Source organism: Chiloscyllium punctatum, chromosome 7 (genome assembly GCF_047496795.1).
Source record: "Chiloscyllium punctatum isolate Juve2018m chromosome 7, sChiPun1.3, whole genome shotgun sequence".
Lineage (NCBI taxonomy): Eukaryota > Metazoa > Chordata > Chondrichthyes > Orectolobiformes > Hemiscylliidae > Chiloscyllium > Chiloscyllium punctatum.
Genome location: NC_092745.1, coordinates 127635182 through 127662451, shown reverse-complemented (window position 1 = coordinate 127662451; position 27270 = coordinate 127635182). Strand labels below are relative to the sequence as shown.

General features: G+C 44.0%; 1 long non-coding RNA gene across 1 annotated transcript in view; it reads left to right on the top strand.

Moving 5' to 3' along the window:
• LOC140479488 (uncharacterized) overlaps window positions 1-9944 on the top strand; it is a 56842-nt gene extending 46898 nt beyond the window's left edge. The window contains exon 3 of the long non-coding RNA XR_011961060.1: window positions 9745-9944. This is a non-coding gene — a long non-coding RNA (uncharacterized lncRNA). The remainder of the gene's footprint in view (window positions 1-9744) is intronic.
• The last annotated feature ends 17326 nt before the right edge of the window (window positions 9945-27270 follow it).

The following is a 27270-nucleotide window of genomic DNA, read 5'->3' as shown; positions in this document are numbered from 1 at the left end:
GAGAGTGGGGCAGTGTGAATGTGAGGACAGTGAGAGTGGGGGTCAGTGAGAGTGGGGGCAATGAGAATGAGGGAGTGAGAGTGGGACAGTGATGGTGGGGAGCAGTGAAAGTGGGGGGCAGTGAGAGTGGGGAGCAGTGAGAGTGAATGGCAGTGAGAGTGGAGGGCGGTGAGAGTGGTGGGCAGTGTGAGTGGGGGGCAGTGAGCGTGTGGGACAGTGAGCGTTGGGGTCAGTGAGAGTGGGGGACAGTGAGAGTGGGGGGCAGTGACAGTGTGCGGCAGTGAGAGTGTGGCAGTGAGACTGGCCCAAAGTGAGAGTGGGGGCAGTGAGTGTGGGGGCAGTGAGAATGAGGGAGTGAGAGTGGGGGCAGCGAGAATGAGGGAGTGAGAGTGGGGGTCAGTGAGAGTGGGGGCAGCGAGAATGAGGGAGTGAGAGTGGGGGTCAGTGAGAGTGGGGGCAGCGAGAATGAGGGAGTGAGAGTGGGGGTCAGTGAGAGTGGAGGTCAGTGAGTATATGGGGCAGTGAGAGTGGGGGCAGCGAGAGTGGGGGGCAGTGAGAGTTGGGGGCAGTAAGAGTGGGGCGAGTGAGAGTGGAGGGCAGTGAGATTGGGGCAGTGAGTGTGTGGGGCGGTGAGAGTGGGGGGGCAGTGAGTATGGGAGCAGTGAGAGTGGGGAAGTGAGTGTGTTGGGTCAGTGAATGTGGGCGGAGTGAGTGTTGGGGGGGAAGTGAGTGTGGGGGGGAAGTGAGTGTGGGGGGAGTGAGAGTGGGGGACAGTGAGAGTGGGGCCGTGATAGTGTGGGGTGATGAGATCCTAGTGCCATGCCTCTAGGAATTCCCTGGGTGTTCTCTGTTTGGCATGGCATTCATCCACTGATTCAATCAATAAGCACATCGACCTGGACCCAATATACCGACCACTGCAGCGGACAGCTGGAACTGACAACCGGAAGCGGCAGATTCAAACCACTACAAATGCCAAGGAAAGATCACAGAAGCGCTTCACAGGAGGCTCCCAAGCACTGAGGATGTCATCTAGACAGGGGACAAAACGTCTGCAACACAAATTCCCAGCGCGGCGAACAGAACCACAACAACAAGCACCCGATCTACAAATCTTCTCCCAAACTTTGAACTATTTCTGTTAGTTATGATTCTGAGAGTATGACTGTCAGACTGTTGCTTGACTGACCTGTGGGTCCAACCTTTGTTACAAATCTCCCAGATGTGAGTATGGAGGACTCAGATCAGCCATGATCTTATTGAATGGCAGGATGTCTTGACTGGCCCAAATGGTCAATTTGTAGATCTGTATGCTCACCTGCACTTTCTCATGAGAGTTGTTCAGTTCAACATAAACCTTTGTCCTTTTTGTCAACTGCACAATTCAGGAGAAAGCCCTAAAAAAGTCTTGTGGAAAGTGTAGTTTAATTGTGATAGATGTTTCTTTCTGCAATGTGTCCTTCCAAGAGTGTAAATCTACAATCTATGCTTTCTAACTTCTTCTTGGCCTGAGCATTTTATAAAACATTACAGACTTTAAGCATTAACCTTGACCTATTAAGTAAACATAAACTTTGTTCGGCAGGCTGACATCCCGTAACATTTTATTTTCTGAGACTTATATTTAATATGGAAATGTACAGTCGTTCCAAACGAGATAATGAGGCATGTGGTTAATGGAAACATTCAGTTGTTCTGGCACAGGGTCACTGTGGTGATGGAAGTGCTGATTTACAGGAACATTTCAGGGTGCGGCAGCTTCTTCATAGATAAGGATTCGCACAAGTTTTCAAACAGTGCTTCCAATTAAGAATGAAATACATAGAACAAAGAGGACTTTCTCACAGTGTGCCTCATGACCTCGGAATGCTCTCTAGCACTTCATGGCCAATGACATCATAGACTCACAGAAAGAGGCCATTCAGCCCATCATGCCTGCACTAGGTCTTCAAATAAGCATCATTAACTACTGCTAATCTCCTGCCTTTTCCCCGTATCCTTGAAGAATGTTCCCATCTAAGTAAATGTCCAATACCCTCCTGAATGCTTCAGTCCAACTTGTCACCACTACATTTCCAGGCAGTGTATTCCATGCTCACCACTTGCTGTGTGAAAAGGGTTTTTCTTCACTTCAACCTTGTTTCTTTTGCACATCACTTTATATCTATCCCATCTCATTCTTGCCCCTTTTACAAATGGTTATGGCTTCTCCCTGTGAATGGCCAAGATTCTGACAACTTCTATCAAATCTCCTCTCAACCTTATTCTCTCCAAGGGGAACAGTCCCACCTTCCTCAATCTATCCTCATCACTAAAGTTTCTCCTTCCAGAAACTATTCTTGTGAATCCTTTCCGCACTCTCTCCATTGTGTTCACACCTTTCTTATAAAATATAGGAGCAGGATCAGTCTATCCACAACCGCACGCAATATTCCAGCTGAAAAGGTTTGCTCGCGGGACTGTCTGTGTGGAATTTGCACATTCTCCCCGTGTCTGCGTGGGTTTCCTCCAGGTGCTCCAGTTTCCTCCCACAGTCCTAAGATGTGCAGGTTAGGTAATAGAGTCATAGAGTCTTACAGATGTCCAGAGCAGAAACAGACCCTTCGGTTCAACTTGTCCATGCCAACCAGGTATCCTAACCTAATCGAGTCTCATTTGCTAGCACTTGGCCCATATCCCTCTAAACCCTTTCTACTCATGCACCCATCCAGATACCTGCTAAATTGCCTATGGTATTGAGGGTGGGCAGGCTCGGTGCAATAGCCATGGGAAATGTCGAGCTACAGGGATAGGGTAGGGATATGGCTCTGGGTGGGATGCTCTTCGGAGGCTTGGTGTGAACTTGATGGGCTGAATGGGCTGCTTTTGCACTGTAGGAATCCTATGACTATATGTAATTTCTGACTCAGAGGAGCAAGTGTGACCGGCCTGAACTACCCAAAGTTGCCTGGGTCGATCCACAGTCATCAATCCTTCTTGTTGCATTAGTCTAAGCTACTAATACCATGAAGGGAAAGATGGCCACACAATATCTATGGCAGAAGTGGAACGTGATGAACAGTAAATAGGTTTATTATGTACTCTGTAGTAGTGGGTCTGTACCCAATGGAGTTTAAAAGGATGAGGGGGAGTCTGATCGAAACTTACAGTATACTGAGATAACTGGGCAGAGTGTACATGGAGATGTTTAACAAGTCTAAGAGCTATGAGCCAAGGGTACAGCCTCAGAATGAAGAGAAGACCCTTTAGAAGTGAGATGAGGAGGAATTTCTTCAGCCAGAGGATTGTTAATCTGTGGAACTCATTGCCACAGAAGGCTGTGGGGGCCAAGTCACTGAGTGTATTTGAAACAGAGATAGATAGATTCTTGATCACAAGGAGGAGGCAGGAGAATGTGGATAAGAAACACATCAGCCATGATCAAATGACAGAGCAGACTTATTGGGTTGAATTGTCTAATTCTGCTCCTATATTTTATGTCTTATAGATACTTACATTACATCTGAGATACATAATGGTCTCATTTGAAACATCGAGTTCAACTTAAATTATGCTGACATCACAGCTACTCACACCTTCTCAAACGGTTTTAGTAACGCACAAAGAACTGATTATGGTAAACTACCCCAGAGACCAGTACTTAATAGAGCATTTCAAATGAAGCCACTTTTCTGAAGTGTTCAATTGAGCACTGTCTTCACTGAGATCTCTGACTTTGAGTTCTGTTGACGAATCAGTGTTCTCTATGGATGCCAACAAAGCTAATCCCATTTCCAGGCCCTGAATATACCTGGGCCTTAAACCAACATTAATAAACATTCCACCCAGAGTAATATAGAGTGAGATGCTGGAAACTGGAAAGAAAAGAAGAAAATATGGCTTTGGAATTATCTCCATGAATAGAAGATGGAGTCAATGAGAGGACTTCTGTATGGTGTCAGGGTCCTCACCTGCTCCATGGAAAATCATAAAGGGACCCAGATTATCTCTCTTCAGTGACGCATACTAAACAGGAGGACAATCAGGCAGCATCTAGGCCATCAGCAAGTCCTCTCAAAGCCCCATCCCCGAAGGTAATCCCTGCTCTCCTGTCCATGTGACCCTTATAATGTGGATGCACATGTGTATTTAGGGGAAACAATGGTCTCATGATATTGCCCTTCCTGATGGAGGGCCCTGGCCTGAAACGTCAATTCTCCTGCTCCTTAGATGCTACCTGACCTGCTCTGCTTTTCCAGCACCCCCACACTTTCAACAATAAATGCTGACCTGACCAGTGATAATCTTAACCTGTGCATGAATTTAAAAAAAAACGACAAACATTACCACCAAACCTAGAGATAATCAGAGATGAGTAGCTCTTGTACTCAGCATTAAAGAGGCCATGGTTGCTATCATTTAGACACCCCTCCCAGTTGGGTGACAAAGCCCGAAGGACACAGGCTACATGAAAGTAATGTGTGGCAGAGAGGTGTGGGGTGAACCAGGTCACAAGGTGAAGAGCACAGGGATTTGAAAGCAAAACCAATGGTGCAGTCCTCATCAGTCCCACCTTGCGATAAGGCACTAAATATCTTCAGCCAAGGGACCCCCAAAGCAAGCTGACACACTGCACAGGTTTACCCATCGTACACAAAATGGCAAAGTCCACCTGCTATGTTAGTCCTTGTGGGAATGAATTGCTGAATCGCCCACTATCAATACCTAGGAAGTACCATTGGCAGAATCTGAACTGGACCAGTAACATATAACTGTGGCCACAGGAGCAGGGCAGAAGTAATCAGTCAGTAATTCGCCCCTTCAGTTTCCCCACATGCCTGTCTAACATTTGAGAGCAGATGCCAACAAGGAATGTTTTCCATTTGCCTGGCTCACCATAGCTCCAACGACACTCACAAAACTTGGAACCATCCAGAACAAAGCAGCCACTTAAATGGTACCACATCAACTGCTTCACTCTCTTCAGCATTGATGAGCATTGCATGCCATTTATAAGATGCACTGCAATAACTCAAACAAGGCTCCTCTGACAGCACTTTCCAAACCACTTCAAACCAGATGGTCAAGGGCAGAAGATACATGGGAACACTACCATCTGCAGGGACCCCTCCCAGACACACAGCATTGCGACTTGGACTACATTACAGTACTGGATTAGTGGTGCTGGAAGAGCACAGCAGTTCAGGCAGCGGAAACGTCGATTTCGCTGCTCGTTGGATGCTGCCTGAACTGCTGTGCTCTTCCAGCACCACTAATCCAGTATTTGGTTTTCAGCATCTGCAGTCATCGTTTTTACCTACATTACAGTACCCCGAGTTCTGCTGAGCCAAAATCCTGAAACAGCGCTGTGGGTATCCCTACATCCCATGAACTGCAGCAGTTCAAAAATAAAGCTTACTACTACCCTCTCAAGGGCCATTAGACATGGACAATAAATGCAGGCCCAGCCACCCCATGAATGAATTAATTCATTAAATAAGCATTTCCTGCTTTTTTAGAAAATGAAAACTTAACTTTCTTGCAAGAAAGACTTTAAATCTCTTAGTGTTTTCAGAGGATATCTAGCAGGAAGCTGTCATATCGTGAACAGGCCTTGACAGGTACAACATTTCTAATGGTAAATAACAATGACTGCAGATGCTGAAAACCAAATACTGGATTAGTGGTAGGGCTTTTGCCCGAAACGTCGATTTCGCTGCTCGTTGGATGCTGCCTGAACTGCTGTGCTCTTCCAGCACCACTAATCCAGTACAACATTTCTAATGGCCAGCATAAAGTTATCATAAAATTCCCACTGGGTTCAAATAGGGAAGGAAGCCTTCTGTTCTTACTAACTACTCTATATCCATTCAGAGGGATATGGCATCACTAGCTGGACCAGCATTTATGGCCCATCCTTAGTTGCACTGGAAAAGGTGATGATGAGCTTCTTTCTTGATCATCTTGCAGTCCATGTGCTGTAGGTAGACCCACAATGCCCTTGGGGAGGGATTTCCAGGATTCTGACCCAGGAACGATGAGATATTTCCAAGTCAGGTTGGTAAGAGGTTTGGAGGGGAACTTGCAGGTGACGTTGTTCTCATGTGTTGGCTGCATTTGTTGTTCTAGATAAGACCATAGGAGCAGAAATTATGCCATTTGTCCCATCAAGCCTGCTCCACCATTCACTCATGGCTGATAAGTTTTCCAAGGAGAAAGTGAGGACTGTAGATGCTGGAGATCAGAGCTGAAAATGTGTTGCTGGAAAAGCGCAGCAGGTCAGGCAGCATCCAAGGAACAGGAGAATCGACGTTTCGGACATGAGCCTGAAGAAGGGCTTATGCCCGAAACGTCGATTCTCCTGCTACTTGGATGCTGCCTGACTTGCTGCGCTTTACCAGCAACACATTTTCAGCTCTGATAAGTTTTCCAACCCCATTTTCCTGCTTTCTCCCTGTAACCCTTGATCCCCTTGACAATCAAGAACCTATCTATCTCTGTCTTAAATATACTCAATGATCTGGCCTCCACAGCCTTCTGTGGCAATGAATTCCATCGATTCCCCACTCTCTGGCTGAAGAAGTTTCTCCTTATCTCCTTTCTAAAAGGTCTTCCCTTTACTCCAAGGCTCTACCCTCAGAGCCTAGTCATTCTTACCAATGGAAACATCTTCCCAACACCCGGGTTCAATTCCCGCCTCAGGTGACTGACTGTGTGGAGTTTGCACATTCTGCCCGTGTCTGCGTGGGTTTCCTCCCACAGTCCAAAAGTGTGCAGGTTAGGTGAATTGGCTACACTAAATTGCCCGTAGTGTTAGGTGCAGGGGTAAATGTAGGGGAATGGGTCTAGGTGGGTGCACTTTGGAGGGTTGATGTGGACTTGTTGGGCCGAAGGGCCAGTTTCCACACTGTAAGCAACCTAATCTAATCCACTCTGTCCAGGCCGTTCAGTATTCTGTAGGTTTCAGTCAGATTCTCCCTCATACTTCTAAACTCCATCAAATGAAGTTCCAGAGTCCTCAAATGTTCCTCATATTGTTAAGCATTTCATTCCTGGGATCATTCTCGTGAACCTCCTCTGAACACGCTCCAGGGCCGGTATGTCCTTCCTGATGAAAGTACTTGTGGGTTTGGAAGGTGGTGTCTGAGGATTTTTGGTGAATTTCTACAGTGCGTCTTGTAGATTGTACACACTGCTGCTACTGAGTGTCATGAACTATTACAAAGCAATCCTGGCTCGAGGGCTGTGATGAGGAGAAGAAATTGTTACTTTCACTTCTACTTATAGATGTTGGAGCCAAAGCATTTCTGCCAAATGTCTTCACTCATGATAAAGTGATACTATACAGCAAATAATTTTTTCAAGTTTGTGACTAATACATTCAAGAAATAAGCTACATCCATACTCTGTTACCTTTTGCCAATCCAACCTGTTGTCCAAATTTATCAGTTGAGCATTAACTGAAGAATCCCAACAGTAAGGAATGGTTCAGCCCACTGAGTCTGCACCAATCCTCCAAAGAGCATCCCACCTACCCGATACCTGTAACAACCATGACTACTCCATCAAGCCTGTACATTCGTGGGCAATTTAGCATGGCCAATTCACCTAATCTGCACATCTTTGGACTGTGGGAGGAAACTGGAGCACCCGGAGGAAATCCACTCAGACACGGGGAGAATGTGCAAACTCCACCCAGACAGTCGCCCGAGGCTGGAATCGAACCCAGGTCCCTGGCGCTGTATGCCACCGTACTGCTGTTCTTCTGTGATACGAGAGTTCTGATACGCCTTCCTGAATAGCAATGTAGAGATGTCGGTGTTGGACTGGGGTGGACAAAGTTAAAAATCACACAATACCAAGTTATACTCCACAAACTTTCCAAGCGCTGATCCTTCGTCAGGTAGCAATCTGATGTAGGAGCAGCGCTCTGAAAGCGAGTACTTCCAATTAAACCTGTTGGACTATAACCTGGTGTTGTGTGATTTTTAACTTCCTGAATATTGGAGTGCAAAGTATAAGTGGTTTTTGCCAACTCTAACAGAAATACTCCTTACTTAGAATCATCATAAAATCTCTACAATGTCGAAGCAGACCATTTGGCCCATCAAGTCCACACTGCCCCTCTGAAAAGCATCCCACCCCACTATGTTATCCCTGTAACCTTGCATTTCCCATGGCTAATCCACCTGGCCTGCTCATCCCCAGAACACATAGAACATAGAACATTCCAGTATAAGCCTTTCAGCCCTGATGTCATGCTGTCCTTTTGTCCTACTCTGAGATCAAACTAACCTACATACCCTTCATTTTACTAGCATCCATGTGCCTATCTCAAAGTTGCTTAAATTTCTCTAATGTATTTGATTCTACGACCACTGCTGGCATCGTATTCTAAGTACCAACACTCTGCATAAAGGATCTAGCTCTGACATCACCCCTAAACCTTCCTCCAATCACTTTAAAATTATGCCCCCTCATGATAGCCATTTCCACCCTGGGTAAAGGTCTCTGGCTATCCACTCTGTCTGTGCCTCTCGTCATCTATCAAATCAGCTCACGTCCTTCTTCGCTCCAATGAGTAGAGCCCTACCTCCCTCAACCTTTCTTCATAAGACATACCTTGCAGTCCAGGCAATATCCTGGTAAATCTCCACTGCATCCTCTCTAAAGCTTCCACATCCCTCCAATGATGAGTTAAACAAAACAGATCACAATATTCCAAGTGTGGCCCAACCAGAACTTCATAGAACTACAGCATAACCTTGCGGCTCTTAAACTCAGTCCTCCTGCTAATGAAAGCTAACTAACTTTATGCCTTCTTAACAACCCAATCAACTTGGGTGGCAACTTTGAGGAATTTATGGACATGGACCCCAAGATCCGACTGTTCCTCCATATTGCCAAGAATCCTGCCTTTAACTCGGTAATCTGCATTCAAATTTAACCTTCCAAAATGAATCACTTTATACTTTTCCAGGTTGAGCTCCATCTGCCACTTCTTAGCCCAGCTCTGCATCCTGTCAATGTCACGTTGCAACCCACAACAGCCATCCACACTATTCACAACTCCGTCAAGCTTCGTGTCATAGCAAACGTACTAACCCACCCTTCCATTTCCTCATCCAAATCATTTATAAAAATCACAAAGAGCAAAGATTCCAGAACACATCCCCCGAGCACCACTGGTCACCCAGCTCCAGGCTGAATACCTTCCATCTACCACCACCCTCTGTCTTCTATGAGCCAGCCAATTCTTATCCAGACTTCCTTGTATCCTTCAGAGTCGAAAGTGTGGTGCTGGAAAAACACAACAGGTTAGGAATCTTCATACCCCTGAACTCTATGGGCAATTTAACATGGCCAATCCAATTAACCTGCACATCTTTGGACTGCGGGAGGAAACAGAGCATCCTGAGGAAACCCGACAGACATAGGGACAACATGCAAACACCACAGTGATAGTTTTCTGAGAGTGGAATTGAACCCGAGTCCCAGGTGCTGTGAGGCAGCATTTATAGCCCTGAGCTGGTTATTAGGCTGGTTATGGTTTCCTTTCATTAGCCCATTTTGTCTCTCATAATACTTTTAGTTTAATTAGATGAGCCAGTTGTATCATAGACACACCCTAACATTAATCAAACTATCGTGCCAGTAGTCTGTTGTTCAGATTCCTGTCAGCCAGCTCATGCATTCTGTCTGGGAAAGAAGGGGAAAGATTTGTATTTTGTTGCAATTTTCACTATCTCTACATGCACTTCACAGGGAGAAATTGAGGACTGCAGATGCTGGAGATCAAAGTCAAGAGTGTGTTCATCGAGAATCCTGATAAAGGGCTTATGCCCCGAAACGTCGATTCTTCTGCTCCTCGAATGCTGCCTGACCTGCTGTGTTTTTACAACACCACACTCTGGACCCGAAGCACTCCATAGCCAATTAAACACTTCTGAAGTGTAATCACTGCTGAGTGAGAGAAGTAGTGTCCAACCACAAGAAAAAACAGCAACATGTTGGCAACACTTCTTTTTACGTTGTGCCTTTAACTTACTGAAACATACCAGGTCACTTGGCAGAAACTCTATAAACCAAAATAAACCAAGATCGATAAACCAAGAAGATCTTAAGCTGGCTGAATAAAAGCTTGGTCAAAGAAGTAGGTTTGAAGAAGCATATTCAAGGATAGGCGGATAGTCATGGAGTCATAGAGCAGTACAGAACAACTCGTCCACGCAGACCAGATATCCTACATTAATTTTGTCTCACTTGCCAACACTTGGCCCATATCCCTCCAAACCTTTCTATTCATACACCCATCCAAATGTCTTTTAAGTGCTGTAATTGTACCAGCCTCCACCACCTCCTCTGGCAGCTCATTCCATACACGCACCACCCTCTGCGTGAAAAAATGTCCCTTTTAAATCTTTCCCCTCTCACCTTAAACCTATGCCCTCCATGTCCCATACATGTTCACTTGAGTCAGTTGACTGCACACTTGTCTCTGAGTTTGAAGCTTCAGAGATTAGCTCTCCTCCTGTTTATGCTGATATCTCAGCCACTCACACATGGATCACCACATTGTTATAATGGTATCCTACAGGTAAGCTCCAAAACCCCATGGTTATTTTAAAAAAACAAAACAACTGCAGATGCTGGAAATCAGAAACAAAAACAGAAACTGCTGGAAAAGCTCAGCAGGTCTGGCAGCATCTGTGGAGAGAAATCGGAGTTAACATTTTAGGTCAAGTGACCCTTCCTCAGCACTCACTCTGTCACTCAACCTGAAATTTGAACACTGATTTCTCATCACAGATGCTGCCAGACCTGCTGAGCTTCTCTAGCCATTTCTGTTACTGTGCACAAATTTAAAAGTTTTAGGCCGGGAGCAGGGGTAGTGATGAAGATGATTTATGCCTGTGATAGGGTTAGGGTGAGGGTTAGAGGGTTAGCAAGTGGTATTGATCAGAAGCTCAGTGTCTCGGTGGGAAGATGTGAGGGGTGGCGGTGGAAGCTGAGATGGAGAACGGTTTCAAAAAGGAATTGAATGGACACGTGAACAAAGTAAACTTGCTTAGCCTCTTCCAGTGCAGTAAATGACTTGATGACTTTGTGGCCTAAGTTCATCTATTGTTATCGTTAGGGTGGAGTGATTCTGCATCATTTAGATATGTTGCAAGAAGACTCATAGTTAGGATCTTAAGATATGGGAGCAGCATCAGGCCATTCGGCCCATTGAGTCTGCTTCACTATTCAATCATGGTTGATATGTTTCTCAGCCCATTTTCCTGCCCGCTCCCCTTAAACCTTGATCCCCTTACTCATCAAGATCCTGTCAATCTCTGTCTTAAGTGCACTCAATGACTTGGCCTCCACAGCTCTCTGTGGCAATGGGTTCCACAGATTCCCCACCTGCTGGCTGAGGAAATTCCTCCTCATCTCAGTTCTAAAGGGTCGTCTCCTCACCCTGAGGCTGTGCCTTGGTGTCCCAGTCTCCTCCACAAGCATTGTCTCCCCATCCACTCTGCCTTGGCCTCTTGGTAAGTAAGAAGGAGTACAGAAGTAAGTTTCATCAGATACCCTCCCCAGCCCCTTCATTCTTCGGAGTAGGGTTTGGGGGTTGTGTTGATGGATCATGGCAGATGGAGCAGGAGCAAATGCAGAGCATCAGTTACTGAGGAACACCGTGCACCTGGAAAATGTAAGAGAAGGACTTTAAAGTTGTCCTTAAACACACCTATCACTGTACTTATTTGAGTACACGTGACAATAAAGCTAATTCATTCATTCATTCAAGTACAGAACTGTCTGCATTATTTCCCACTCTCTTCTGAGAGAGCTCTTAGCACATTGACTGGTTGGACGAATGAATGAATAAATCAAGGAAGGGAAAACACAATCATAAAAATAAATTACATTCTCAAAAATATCCCAAGTGAGCAGCTTCGTGCTTTGTAAAATTATTCAAGTTATTAAAATTAGCCATCAATGGTTAGCTATTTACACCAGAATTTCTGACGGAAGGAGGTGACCAATTGGTGGAAACACAGCAGGCTGGCGAACCAAACTCCGTGAGTGTTAGCATTCCCATCAATTAAAACAGAATGTCACATTAACAGGAACTGAGCATCAGGTTAGACAGTCGAATAAATTCAAACTTTAGTTGTTTAACTGAATTAGATTAGAATAAATATTCTAATGTTCAGACAAGCAGAACAATAACAAAGCGATCACACACGACGGGAAGCAACAGCATGACAGACATGAAGATAATGAGCAGAATAGCATGAAGATGAAAAGTGTTACATTCACACATTGTAGCACGCCAATCCCGCCCTGTTTGAACTCAGTAACTATTGTCAGAAGATATGCCAAGATCTCAGTGCCAGCTTTCATACTGCAAGATGTGTTACATTGAAGGGTGCAAATCAACCTGGGGAGAAAATGTAAAACAGACAGTAATACATTTGACAGGCACGGTGTGAGTGGCAATCTCTTTTGTGCATTCACAGGAGGTGGGTCTCACTGGCCAAGCCAGCATTTATTGCCATTCTGTAATTACCCAGAGGGTAGTTAAGAGCCAACCACATTGCTGTGGGTCTGGAGTCAAACGTGAACTAAACCATTTAAGGATGTCAGATTTCTTTCCCGAAAGGACATTAGTGAACCAGATGGTTTTTCCCGACAATAGACAATGGTTCCATGGTCATCATTAACCTTGAAATCAAATTCCACCATCTACAATGGCAGGATTCACAGCAAAGTCCCCAGAACAGTACCTGGGTCTCTGCATGAAGAACCCAGCGATAATACCACAAGACCAATTCCTAGAAAAGGACAATTTGGAAACTGGATATATAAATGTATGTTTATAATATGAAATATTTGCTTGGTATTAGGAGACAGAGCAGGAAGTGGAACTGACTGAACAAATCTTCTGAATAGCCTCGACATGATTGACTGGATTATTTTGCATTCTGTCTTAAGATGTGGACACCGCTGGTGTTGTATACAGTATGAAAGGTTTTGGATTTAGGTTTGCTTGCTGAGTTGGAAGGTTCATTTCCAGACGTTTTGTCACCCTACTAGTTAACATCTTCAGTGGGCCTCAGGCGAAGCAATGCTGAAACTTCCTGCATTCTATTGTATGTTTGGGTTTCTTTGGGTTGGTGATGTCATTTCCTGTGGTGATGTTATTTCCTGTGGTGAAGTCACGTCCTGTTTCTTTTCTCAGGGATGGTAGATGGGGTCTAACTCAATGTGTTCGTTGATAGAGTTCCAGGTTGGAATGCCATGCTTCTAGGAATTCTCGTGCATGTCTTTGTTTGGCTTCAAAGGATCTGAAATGCCATAAATATCACTCTCATCTTGTATGAACTTGAGGGCAGGACAGCTTATGATCTTGGAGGAATGAGACCTACTATCCGGCCCTCTTCAAAGTTTTCGTGTGAGTGTTGTACTTATATCAGATCCAAACTCCATCTACTTACGGACAACTTTAACTTTTATTTACTAGGCGCATTACTAGAAAAGCTGAATGGCCTGAAGGTCAAGGATAAATAACCTGGAGCAAATGGACTACACCCCAGAATTCTCAGGGAGATAGCTGAAGAGATAGTGGAGGCATTAGTGGAGATCTTTCAGGAATCACTAGAGTGAGGAAAGATACCAGATTAGAGTGGTGCTGAAAAAGCACAGCAGGTCAGGCAGCATTGGAGGAGCAGGAAAATTAACGTTTCGGGCAAAAGCCCTTCATCAGACTCTGGTTTCCGGCGTCTGCAGTCATTGTTTTTACCTCTGAGGCAAGATACCAGATGACTGGAAAATCGCTAACGTTACACCTCTGTTTAAAAAAGGAGGAAGGAAAAAGAAAATTACAGACTGATTAGCCTAACCCCGGTCATGGGTAAGATATTGGAATCCATTATGAAGGATGAGATTTCTGAATACTTGGAAGTGCATCGTAAACTGGGGCAAAGTCATTGTGGTTTCATCAAGGGGAGGCCATGACAAATTTGTTAGAATTCTTTGAGGAAGTAATCAGTAAGTTAGATCAAGCAGAGCCAGTGGATGTTATCTACTTGGATTTCGAGAAGGCTTTTGACTTGGCACTACACAAGAGGCTGCTGAGTAAGGGTCCATTGTGTTAGAGGCAAGGTTCTAGCATAGATGGAAGCTTAGCTGCCTGGCAGAAAGCAGAGAGTGGGGATAAAAGGTCTTTCTCAGGATGGCTACCGGTGACAAGTGATGTTTCGCAAGGTTCAGTGTTGGAACCATAACTTTTCACTTTTTTAGATTAGATTACTTACAGTGTGGAAACAGGCCCTTCGGCCCAACAAGTCCACACTGACCTGCTGAAGCGCACCCACCCAGACCCATTTCCCTACGTTTACCCCTGCACCTAACACTATGGGTAACTTAGCATGGCCAATTCATCTAACCTGCACATTTTTTGGACTGTGGGAGGAAACCGGAGCACTCCGAGGAAACCCACGTAGACACGGGGAGAATGTGCAAACTCCACACAGTCAGTCACCTGAGGTGGGAATTGAACCCAGGTCTCTGGCACTGTGAGGCAGCAGTGCTAACCACTGTGCCACCGTGCCACCCACTTTATACATTAATGATTCAGATGAAAGCACTGAGGGCATTCTGGCTAAGTTTGCAGATGATGCAAATATCAGTAGAGGGACAGGTAACATTGAGGAGGTAGGGAGGCTGCAGAAGGATTTGGATGGGTGAGGAGATTGGGCAAAGAAGTGGTAGATGGGCTACAATGTGGGAAAGTATGAGGTCATGCACTTTGGTTGGAAGAATAGAGGCATAGACTATTTTCTAAATGGGGAGAAAATTCAGAAGTCTGAAGTGTAAAGGGACTTGGGAGTTCTAGTCCAGGATTCTCTCAAGGTAAACTTGCAGCTTCAGTCAGTAGTTAGGAAGGCAAATGCAATGATGGCATTTATTTTGAGATGACTTGAATATAAAAGCAGGGATGTACTTCTGAGGCTCTGTAAGATTCTGGTCAGACCACGTTTGGTCCATTGCACACAGTTTTGGGCCCCATACCTCAGGAAGGATGTACAAGCCCTGGAGGGTGTTCAGAGGAGGTTCACGCGAATGGTGCCAGGAATGAATGGCTTAACATATGAGAAACATTTGAGAACTCTAGGTCTATACTTAATGGAGTTTAGACAGATGGTGGGGGGGAATCTATTCAAAACTCTCAGAATACTGAATGGCCTGGACAGAATGGATGTTGGGAAGATCGTTCCATTGGTAGGAGAGACTAGGACCCGAGGGCACAGCCTTAGAGTAAAGGGAAGATCTTTAGACCGGGGATTAGGAGAAACTTCTTCAGCCGGAGAGTGGGGAATCTATGGAATTCACTGCCAAAGAAGGCTGTGGAGGCCAGGTCATTGAAGATATTTAAGACTGAGACAGATAGATTCTTGAGTATCAAGGGGATCAAGGGGTTTATGGAGAAAGTGGGACAATGGAGTTGAGAAACCGATCAGCCATGATTGAATGGCAGGAGAGACCTGATGGATTGAATGGCCTCATTTCTGTTCCTTTGTCTTATGATCTTTTCTTTTACAAAAAGAGTGCAACAACCAAAAGCTGACCACAAATATAAACTCAGTGCATGTCCAAAGAACTCTGTGTGGAGCAATGGAAGGTTACACCTGTAGAGTGTCAGAGAAAGTTCAAAGCGAAAGAGCAAACAAAAAGAATGGGGTAATGAGAGGGTGATGCCAAACATATTGTCGGCAGGAACCCATCTCCTGCAAACATGTTTGTGTAATAAAGCAAAGAATTGCAGATGCTGAAGATCAGAAACAAAAACAGAAATTGCTGGAGAAACTCAGGAGATCTGGCTGCATGTGTGGAGAGAAAGCAGAGTTACATTTTCACATCAAAAGATCTTTCTCCAGAACTGGTTCTAAGGTTTTGAAGAACGGTCATTAGAATCAATACATTAAGTTTGCTTTCTCCCCACAGATGCTGTCACTTTCTCTAGCAATATCTGCGTAATGTTTACCAGATTATACAAAGAAAATCTTTTTTTTCCTCATGTTTATTCATGAGTCCTGCATTTATTGGCCATTCTTAACTTCCCACACGTCAGTTAACAGTTATTCCCATCATTTTCAATCTGGAATCCCATGTAGGCCAGACCGGGTAAGGATTTCCTTCCAAAAGGGACAGATAGGCAATTTCAACATTTACCTTGTTCTAAAAAAAGATATTTTGGATTTCTATTAAGTTGGACATATAAATACATTTGAAAAGGAAATGTTTGGTTGGTGTCGTGAGACAGAGTAGGAAGTGAGACTGACTGAACCTTTTCAAATTTCTGACATGCTAGGGTTTGACTCCATGTCCCGAAATCATTAGCCAGGGCTTCTGGGTTATTCACCTGGAGTGTGGGTGAGTGTGCTTTAAAAGTTGCAGCGTCAAAACAGCCATAAGCACCCCTGAAATGCAAGTCATGTAAATGAATTAAACATCCTCTCAATGAGTGCTGCCAGCCAGTCACTATCAGAAGATATTAAGATAAAAGAATTTCAATTAACCTATAAAAACCAAGAATCTCAACATTCTCCACCAATGTCAATGCTATTGGTACTGTCCAATTGCCACAACATACTTGCTGTTCCCAAACAATTCTGTATGTCTTTTTTTGGACTCACTTCTTACTCTTACTCCATCTGCATGTGTATTGCATATTGTTATGAAGCTGAAGGCATGTCCTATAGCTTTAAGAGAGACTAAACAGCCATCAAGAGAGACTGCCATTCAAAACACTCTCTATCAAATGTCCCTTTTTCGTATGAAACATCTTTACAATAAAGACAGAAGATAACCCAGGGTGATCATTCGCCGAAAGAACAAGGACACCAGCGATGACAGGTGCTGTGTGGTTTTGAAATTAAGTTGATGAAATTTTAATATAGGTTTTTATGGGAACAGTATATTGTTATAGAGTTGGAGGCAGGTAACGAGCAGTTAAGAGGAAGAGAGGCTTAGAGTTCTGAATAGTTGTTGCTTAATGTTCACTGTTAGAGCTAAAGAATAAATTGATTTTTTTTTTAAATAGTGGAATTTGGGAGCTCTCTGTCATTCATATTTTAACAAATTACGAGGTGAGGAGAGGTTTTCTGGGTTTTTGTGTTTAATTAACAAGAAGGTTCACCATTGTTTTGTAATGCAATTTGTTCTTCTCATGTGCAGTCATGAATAATTTCACTTTTCCATTAATTCAAGAAAACCTGGTTAAACTGTCTCCTTTGAACCCAATGTTGATTGGTTTGGGAGAAGGGTACCAACAGGGAAGGGATCATTTCAAACTAAATCTGCTTTGACCAACGAAGTGGGTGGTGAATGAAGAAACAGAGCCAGTCTATACTGGGGCTGAATGATTTGGGACATTCTGTCTGGAACTGTAAACAACTGGGGAACCTCAGCAAGGGCACTGGTTATGAAAATGTCTATCATATCGAAGTGGCCTGTAACTAGATGCTAATGTGCAACAAACGATATCCTTGCTAACTAAAAGAGAGTCTTCAATTTAGACCAGCAAGTGGTTTTCCTATACTGGATGAAAAAGCCTTGTAGATCCTACACTACTCAGATACCCCCCCCCGGCCCCTCCCTCAACATGGGGATCACGGTAGCACACAAACCCACCAACACACTAAAACAGCAGCTAATGAACTTGAAAGACCCGATAAAGACAATGAGCAAATCTATTGTCATCTACAAAATACCATGCAAGACCTGCAACAAACACTAAATTGGACAAACAGGCAGAAAACTAGTCACCAGGATACGTGAACACCAACTAGCCACAAAAAGACATGACCCTCCCTCACTAGTATCTTTACATACAGATGAGGATGGACACCACTTTAACCAGAACAACATATCCATCCATCCTAGGACAAGCCAAACAAAGACATGCATGAGAATTCCTAGAAGCATGGCATTCCAACCGGAACTCTATCAACAAGCACATCGAGTTAGACCCCCATCTACCACCCCTTGAGAAAAAGAACAGGAAGTGACTTCACCACAGGAAATAACGTCAACACAGGAAATAACATCACCAAACATATTAATAGAAAGCAGGAATTTTCAGCATCGCTTCACCTGAGGGCCACTGAAGATGTTACCTAGTAGAGGAATGAAACTTCTGGAAATGAACGTTGCAGCTCAGCGAGCAAACCTACATCCAAAACCTCAATCTGAGCTACAAATCTTCTCAAAAATCCTACACTTAAAGAAGATGATAGCAGTAACCTTCAGCATGAATGGGAGGTCATACATCTGGCCTGCAAATCAACATCTGGCAATTTGTTGTCTATTCTTGAACTGATTGGCTTGAGGATCCATTGGAAAGTACAATTAATTACCAACAGCATTGTTGTGGAACTGAACTCACACGCAGGTCCAAGATAAAGAGGGCCTTAAGAATATTAGTGAACCAGATGGGTTTTTACAACAAAAAATGATGTTTAAAATTTGCTCATGGGGTGTGGGTGTCTCTGGCTGGGCCAGTATTTATTGCCCATCTCTAATTACCTAGAGGACAGTTCAGAGTAAACCACATTACTGTGGAGTTACACCTCAGCCAGACAAGGTAAGGATGGCAGATTTTCTTCCCGAAAAGACATTAGTGAAACAATCAACATTGGCTTCATGGTCATCATTAGATCTTTAATGCCAGATACTTTATTGAATTCAAATGCCACATCTGCTGTGGCAGGATTTGAACCGAGGTCCCCAGAATATTAGTTTAGTTACTGGATTCACGGCCTAGCAATAATAACACTAAATCATTGCCTCTACTGGTGACAATTTCATTATTACCAGTACTAAGGTTAGCTTTCTATTTTAGAGTTAGCTATTAAATTTATCTTTTACCAGCCATGATAGAATGCCACTAGAAAACTCGTCCAGGACACTGCCTTACCACTCCAGTGATGTGATCAGTACATTACCATTTCCTTGCCAACTTCTTTGATGTCCATGTAATCATGTGACAGTGATAAAAATGGATTACCAATTTTCCAGCAGTTCTCAGGAAGGGTCACTTGACCCACAACCTTGACTGATTTCTCTCCACAGACGCTGCCAGACCTACTGAGCATTTCCAGCAAGCTATGTTTTGGTTTCTGATTTACAGCATCCACAATTCCTTCAGTTTTTTTTATCAATTTCCTATTTCCATTTGTAGAGATTTTAATGCCTTGACCCTGTCATGGACAAAAATGAGTTTTTGAAAAGGCAAAACACTGATTCAAGATAGCCATAGTGAGGACTTGACCAAATCACAAACCATTACTGAACATAACAGTCTGAAATGAAATGAGCATGTCATCAAATTTTTTGAAAGCAATCATATAGTGGGATAAAATTCTGTAGATTATCCAGTTTGAAAGAAAAAGAATATTTGAAGCCAGACACAGAATTTACAAGGGAACTGTATTCATGTGACAGCTTTTGGACAGAGACAGACAGGAGAAAAAAACAAAGATAGGTTTGTAATATACAACTTGAAGGCTTGCTACTCTTCCTTTTCTATAAATTGCTTTCAAAGGACAATGCTTGGTGACATAGTTCAGAGAAACATCTATTTTCTAATACCTTCGAATTTCTCCACGGCTGAACACACAAGGTGAAGGGCTTTTGCCTGAAATGTTGATTTTCCTGCTCCTCAGATGCTGCCTGACCTGCTGTGCTTTTCCAGCACCACTCTAATCTAGACCCTGAATGCACAAGACATCAATTCCACGTATCTCGGGCTAATGCCTGATGACTCAAGGACTCTAAAGACGTTTTAATTACCTTAATGGCAGCATGGTGGCTCAGTGGTTAGCACTGCTGCCTCACAGCACCAGGGTCCCAGGTTCAATTCCAGCCTTGGGGTGACTGTCTGTGTGGAGTTTGCATATTCTCCCCGTGTCTGCGTGGGTCTCCTCTGGGTGCTCTGGTTTCCTCCCACAGTCCAAAGATGTGCAGGCCAGGTGAATTGGCTGTGCTACATTGCCCATAGATTTAGGTGCATTAGTTAGAGAGAAATGGGTCTGGGTGGGTTACAGTTTGGAGGGTCGATGTGGACTTGTTGGGCCAAAGGGCCTGTTTCCACACTGTCGGGAATCTAATCTTGTTACTAGAAACTCCCCCAATTTGAACTGGTCTCCTGAAATTGCATTTCCATTTAATGTTACGTATTACATTTTTTTCAAGATCAGTAAGTAACAGAATGCTTCTTTCTTTCACTCAGGAAAACTTGCAGTTACCTCATTTATTTTGACCTACACTGTACTTGAATTGAGATGTGATAAATCTCTGTGTTAAAAATAATTAAAAATCTTGTTGAGGAGGGAGATGGTTCACCCCTTCTCAACTGTTTGTAATACAGGACGTCCTGTTACAAACGAGTTCTGTTTTTTCCGCTGTTAGTAAACTGAGTTTTTGTGTAAGTCAGAAAAATTACAGGCTAATTAGATCATTCATTTGTTAGGATGAAACATTGTACGTAACTCGGATTTTTAAAAGTAATTTTTAAAAATGAGAAGCCAGAGGTCGTTTCATAAGTACAGGACATTTGTATGTCAGGCATTTGTAACCCGGGGGCTTCCTGTAATGTGATCCAAAGACAATCCTGTTATTCAGTTTCATTGCAAAACCATTGGGGTATATGAGAGATTTCTGTAGTGATTGGAACCAGGTGGATCTCATTGACTATGAGATCCTAGATTGGGTTTGCTAACATGGGCCAATTCATGGAGTCCAGGCTGATCAGTATAAACAGAGGATTTAGAATCTCCTCAGTCCAGAGGACTCATTCCCAGCTAGCTGGCCACAGTCAGTATACTAAGCAAAAGTAAATAAAAGGGTGACTTGGTGACGGGATATTGGCCTCTGCAATTATTTCAGTTTCCAAAGAAATTTCACTCATTTTGTATCCCCACTTCTGTCCAGAGGGATAATTAACTTAACTGACTGGGCAGCTGACTCATGATAGAGCATGGGTTAAGTCCTGTATGAGTTGAGATTACCATGAAAGCCCCACTTGGGAAGCAAGGGAGGAGATTGCAGAGCCATTGGCCTTGATTTTTGTGTCCTCTTTGTCGACAGGAGTAGTGCCAGAGGACTGGAGGCTAGCAAACGTGGTTCCCTTGTTCAAGAAGGGGAGTAGGGATAATCCTAGTAACTATAGGCCAGTGAGTCTCACTTCTGTTGTGGGCAAAGTCTTAGAGAGAATTGTAAGGGATAGGATTTATGCACATCTGGATAAGAGTGATGTGATCAAGGATAGTCAGCATGGTTTTGTGAAGGGCAGGTCGTGCCTCACAAACCTTATTGAATTCTTTGAGAAGGTGACTAAGGAGGTAGATGAGGGGAAAGCGGTAGATGTGGTATATATGGATTTTAGTAAGGCGTTTGATAAGGTCCCCCATGGTAGGCTACTGCAGAAAATACAGAGATATGGCATTGAAGGTGAGTTGGAGGTTTGGATTAGGAATTGGCTCTCTGGAAGAAGACAGAGGGTAGTAGTTGATGGCAAAGGTTCATCTTGGAGTGCCGTCACTAGCGGTGTTCCGCAAGGATCTGTTTTGGGACCATTGCTGTTTGTCATTTTTATAAATGACCTGGAGGAAGGGTTAGAAGGTTGGGTGAGCAAGTTTGCGGATGATACGAAAGTCGGAGGAGTTGTAGACAGTGAGGAAGGATGTGGCAGGTTACAGCGGGATATAGAGAAGCTGCAGAGCTGGGCAGAAAGGTGGCAAATGGAGTTCAATGTAGCTAAGTGTGAAGTGATTCACTTTGGTAAGAGTAATAAAAAGATGGATTACTGGGCTAATGGTAGACTACTTGGTAGTGTGGAAGAGCAGAGGGATCTTGGTGTCCATGTACACAGATCTCTGAAAGTTGCCACCCAAGTAAATAGTGCAGTGAAGAAGGCATATGGCGTACTGGCTTTTATTGGTAGAGGAATTGAGTTCCGGAGTCCTGAGGTCATGCTGCAGTTGTATAAGACTCTGGTGCGGCCGCATCTGGAATATTGTGTGCAGTTTTGGTCGTCATACTATAGGAAGGATGTGGAGGCACTGGAACGGGTGCAGAGGAAGTTTACCAGGATGTTGCCTGGTATGGTAGGAAAATCCTATGAGGAAAGGCTGAGGCACTTGGGGTTGTTTTCATTGGAGAAAAGAAGGTTTAGGGGTGATTTGATAGAGGTGTACAAGATGATTAGGGGGTTAGATCGGGTTGACAGTGAGAACCTTTTTCCACGTATGGAGTCAGCTATTACAAGGGGGCATAGCTTTAAATTAAGGGGGGGTAGATATAGGACTGATGTTAGGGGTAGGTTCTTCACTCAGCGAGTTGTAAGTTCATGGAATGCCCTGCCAGTAGCAGTAGTGGACTCTCCCTCTTTATGGGTATTTAAGCGGGCATTGGATAGGTATATGCAGGATAGTGGCTTAGTGTAGGTTAGGGGTGCTTTGATCGGCGCAACATCGAGGGCCGAAGGGCCTGTACTGCGCTGTAATGTTCTATGTTCTATGTTCTATGTTCTCAACCTTCCCCGTCACCTGGAGCAGGTTAAACCAACTCCTCACTAATGGGAGAGTCGGACTGTGGTGATTTTACCTTATGTTCAATTTCATCCTCATTATCTTGAGCAAGAGGAAAGTCTTTACCTGAAGACTTGCACAGGGTCTAATGATGAAAAGCTTTAATAGCTTCCATGCTGTCTGACCCTACAAGTCCTTGTCACATTGGAATCCTAATGGGGGAAACCTTTATTGGGTAGCATTATGCTGATGCAGCTTTAACTTTAAAAAAAAACCTAAATACAATTAAATGATTCTTCAAGAGCAAACTCAATGAAGTCTCATTTTTGCATGATCCTAACTGGCTACACAACTTGGATACAGGATTGGCTGGCCAACAGAAGACAGCGATTGGTAGTAGAAGGAAAATATTCTGCCTGGAAGTCTGTAGTGAGTGGTGTTCCACAGGGCTCTGTCCTTGGGCCTCTAACGTTTGTAATTTTTATTAATGACTTGGATGAGGGGATTGAAGGATGGGTCAACAAGTTTGCAAACGACACAAAGGTTGGAGATGTCGTTGACAGTATAGAGGGCTGTTGTAGGCTGCAGCGGGACATTGACAGGATGCAGAGATGGGCTGAGAGGTGGCAGATGGAGTTCAACCTGGATAAATGTGAGGTGATGCATTTTGGAAGGTCGAATTTGAAAGCTGAGTACAGGATTAAGGATAGGATTCTTGGCAGTGTGGAGGAACAGAGAGATCTTGGTGTGCAGGTACATAGATCCCTTAAAATGGCCACCCAAGTGGACAGGGTTGTTAAGAAAGCAGATGGTGTACTGGCTTTCATTAACAGGGGAATTGAGGTTAAAAGTTGTGAGATCCTGTTGCAGCTCTTTAAAACTTTGGTTTGACCGCACTTGGAATACTGCATCCAGTTCTGGTCGCCCTATTATAGGAAAGATGTGGATGCTTTGGAGAGGGTTCAGAGGGGGTTTACCAGGATGCTGCCTGGACTGGAGGGTTTATCTTATGAAGAGAGTTGACTGAGCTCGGACTTTTTCATTGGAGGAAAGGAGGAGGAGAGGGGACCTAATTGAGGTATACAAGATAATGAGAGGCATAGACAGAGTCGATAGCCAGAGACTATTTCCAAGGGCAGAAATGGCTAACACGAGGGATCATAGTTTTAAGCTGGTTGGAGGAAAGTATAGAGGGGATGTCAGAGGTGGGTTCTTTACACAGAGAGTTGTGAGAGCATGGAATGCGTTGCCAGCAGCAGTTGTGGAAGCAAGGTCATTGGGGACATTTAAGAGACTCCTGGACATGCATATGGTCACAGAAATTTGAGGGTGCATACATGAGGATCAATGGTCGGCACAACATCGTGGGCTGAAGGGCCTGTTCTGTGCTATTCTGTTCTATGTTCTACGTTCTACAGGGTGAAAGCTGGTGGGGTGGTATGGTGGCTCAGTGGTTAGCACTGCTGCCTTACAGCTTAGATTAGATACAGTGTGGAAACAGGCCCTTCGGCCCAACAAGTCCACACCGACCCACCGAAGCGCAACCCACCCAGACCCATTCCCCTAGATTTACCCCTTCACCTAACACTACGGGCAATTTAGCATGGCCAATTCACCTAACCTTCACATTTTTGGATTGTGTGAGGAAACCGGAGCACCCGGAGGAAACCCACACAGACACAGGGAGAATGTGCAAACTCCACACAGAGAGACGCCTGAGGCGGGAATTCAACCCAGGTCTCCAGCGCTGTGAGGCAGCAGTGCTAACCACTGTGCCACCACGCCGCCCAGCGTTAGGGACCTGGGTTTGATTCCAGCCTTGAGCAACTGCCTAAGCTCAAAAACTGCATGAATTCTTGTAAGACTCTGTTTACTCACTTTTTAGATTAAAATCAGTTCTAAACATTATGGAACAGACAGAGAACACAGGGGGCTAACACCTTCAACTTATGATCTGGCTAACATCAATTGTTACAGTTAACCTGAGAATGTAACTTTTTAAAAAAAAAGTTTTGCCATTTACATACAAAAGAAGTGAAAGGATCATGGTCATTCTAACAGATGAGAGACTCAGCAAACAATCAAGGTATTGTTCAATGTATAATTTCAGTTACATCACACTGTAAACTTTTGCTATAAATTCTGTGTCTTACAATTGTGTCCTCCACAACCACCTGATGAAGGAGCAGCGCTCCGAAAGCTAGTGCTTCCAATTAAACCTGTTGGACTATAACTTGGTGTTGTTTGATTTTTAATTTTGTACACTGCCGTGAGTGTGTTATGTAGGCCAGATCTGCTTCCTGAAAGAATATGAACAAAAGATGGGCTTGTCCACAAAGATCAATAGTCAGGCTAGCTCATCGTTACTGGTTACTGTTCAAATTAAATCACACTGTGGTAAGATTTAAATTCACACCTGCAGAACATTGGCCTGGGGATCTCAATCACTAACCCAGAGACCTTACCACTACATCTCCTCCCCATCTCCACATTGTCATGCCAACTTGCTCAGTGACGTTATTACACAACCTCAGAGGAGGTGGGTCAGAAACTGAGGTCTCTTGGCCCAGAAATAGGGAACTTCCACCACACCACGCGGCCTCCTTTGCCTTCTGTGTCTTTGTAATTATCCTGCTGTCTTAAACATCACCCCCGAACCTTTCGTACACAAATACAAGCCAAATCACTCTCCTCATTACTCGATACTTTATAAATCAAGTATTACTCTGATGGCTGCAATGACTCCGAAATAATGTATTCTTCCCTGAGGCGAGAGGTTAGGGATTGGAGAGCTGTGCCCAGAACTGAGTGCGATCAGAACTTTTACACAAATGTAGCATTTCTGAAATACATTTGTATTCCAGTTCCCTTGAGATAAAGGCTAACAGTTCTGGATTTTTCTCAAGTGTATTCAAGTTTTCAACATTAAATGTTTTCAAAATGTTTTGTACATGTTAATGAAAGGTGCTGACTATGGTTCACCTGCCACAGTGAAATCCTGATACGATGTCATCTGTCTGTAATTATAGAAAGAAGTGAGACATTAGGAGAGTAATAGTCTAACACTGCACAATTACCATATTTTACAGCTAACGATTGAGTCATTCACTCATCCCCCTGCCAAGGAACATTTTCTTGAAACAACAAAAAGCACCCTCGGTTTTTATTTGATATACTGGATCCCTGTGAGAAATAGCTTATGAATGATAAATAGAATCCCTGACAACCATCACGTAGAGACAGCACAAGAGCAGTTTGCATGTGTTGAAGAGGGGGAAGAATGCAATGGAAAAAATGCAAGGCAGGAATCTATAATCCATCCAGTAAATCATAGCTTTACCTGTTGAGTATGTGTAACCAGGGCCAGATGCTGCGGATTTTATGGCGCGAGGTGCACTGGTGATAATTAGCCAATGTGTGTCCGCCTTCAAGTCCCTAACTCGAAGGTTGTTGCGATAGCTCATGGCACAACGAAGGGAAGGAGAGCTCAGTGAACTGACTTGACACAATGTGCAATAAAACAGGAACAATGAATATTTCTAGACCACGAAAGCAATCAAACTGCTCAAACTTGCTTCCATCTTGTGTTAAACACAGATGACCTTGGGGTCAGAGGCAGAAAGGTGGGTAAGCAAAGGGCAAAAACTTAAAATAATCAATAAAAGACCAGAGGCAACTTAAAGAAATAAAATAGGCTCAACAAGATATCATCATCCACAATCACCACAAACTGCACATTCCCCTCCAAGCCACTCACCATCCTGACTTGGAAATATATCACAGGACATTAGTAAGGCCACTTCTGGCATACTGCATACAGTTCTGATCTCTGTTCTATAGGAAGGATGTTGTGAAACTTGAAAGGGCTCAGAAAAGATTTACAAGGATGTTGCCAGGGTTGGAGGGTTTGTACTAAAGGGAGAGGCTGAATCGACTGGGGCTGTTTTCCCTGGAGCGTTGGAGGCTGAGGCGTGACATTGTAGATGTTTATGAATTCATAAGGGGCATGGATAGGGTAAATAGAACAAAAGAACAAAGAAAATTACAGCCCAGGAACAGGTCCTTCGGCCCTCCAAGCCTGTGCCGATCCAGATCCTCGATTTAAACCAGTCGCCTATTTTCTAAGGATAATAGACAATAGACAATAGGTGCAGGAGTAGGCCATTCTGCCCATCGGGCCTGCACCACCATTCAATATGATCATGGCTGATCATCCTTAATCAGTATCCTGTTCCTGCCTTATCTCCATAACCCTTGATTCCACTATCCTTAAGAGCTCTACCCAACTCTTTCTTAAACGAATCCAGAGACTGAGCCTCCACTGCCTTCTGGGGCAGAGCATTCCACACACCCACCACTCTCTGGGTGAAGAAGTTTCTCCTCATCTCTGTCCTAAATGGCCTACCCCTTATTTTTAAGCTGTGTCCTCTGGTTCGGGACTCATCCATCAGCGGAAACATGTTTCCTGCCTCCAGAGTGTCCAATCCTTTAATAATCTTATATGTCTCAATCAGATCCCCTCTCAGTCTTCTAAACTCAAGGGTATACAAGCCCAGTCACTCCAATCTTTCAACATAAGATAGTCCCACCATTCCAAGAATTGACCTCATGAACCTATGCTGCACTCCCTCAATAGCCAGAATGTCTTTCCTCAAATTTGGAGGCCAGAACTGCACACGGTACTCCAGGTGCAGTCTCACAATGGGCCCTG